A 378-nucleotide genomic window follows, 5' to 3' on the forward strand; every position below is an offset into this window, starting at 1 on the left:
AATATTTCCCAACAAATAACTCATCTAACCTTGTCCAAAGATATAGTTTTTCCATCTAAGAACAAGGAAAAAATTTCAAGATTTAAAAAGGTCAAAAACTACATAAAGGTTCACATGATTTTATTATCATCCCCTTTAGTTATGCCTTCATAAAATACTTAAAAAAAACAAATATAAACTCTACTTTATGAATAACATAATAAAACTCATAACTTTCTATGAAGTATGAGAAGAAGGTGAAGAAGAAACATAAAAGACTACATTAGTTTGTATAGGAAATTTAGTGTAGAAATGAGAGAATGGGGTGGGTATTTATAGGAAGCATCACCCTCATCAAATCATAAAATTTAATGCAAGGTAAGTAGAGTTAGACTAGTA

Source organism: Lupinus angustifolius, chromosome LG02 (assembly GCF_001865875.1).
Source record: "Lupinus angustifolius cultivar Tanjil chromosome LG02, LupAngTanjil_v1.0, whole genome shotgun sequence".
Lineage (NCBI taxonomy): Eukaryota > Viridiplantae > Streptophyta > Magnoliopsida > Fabales > Fabaceae > Lupinus > Lupinus angustifolius.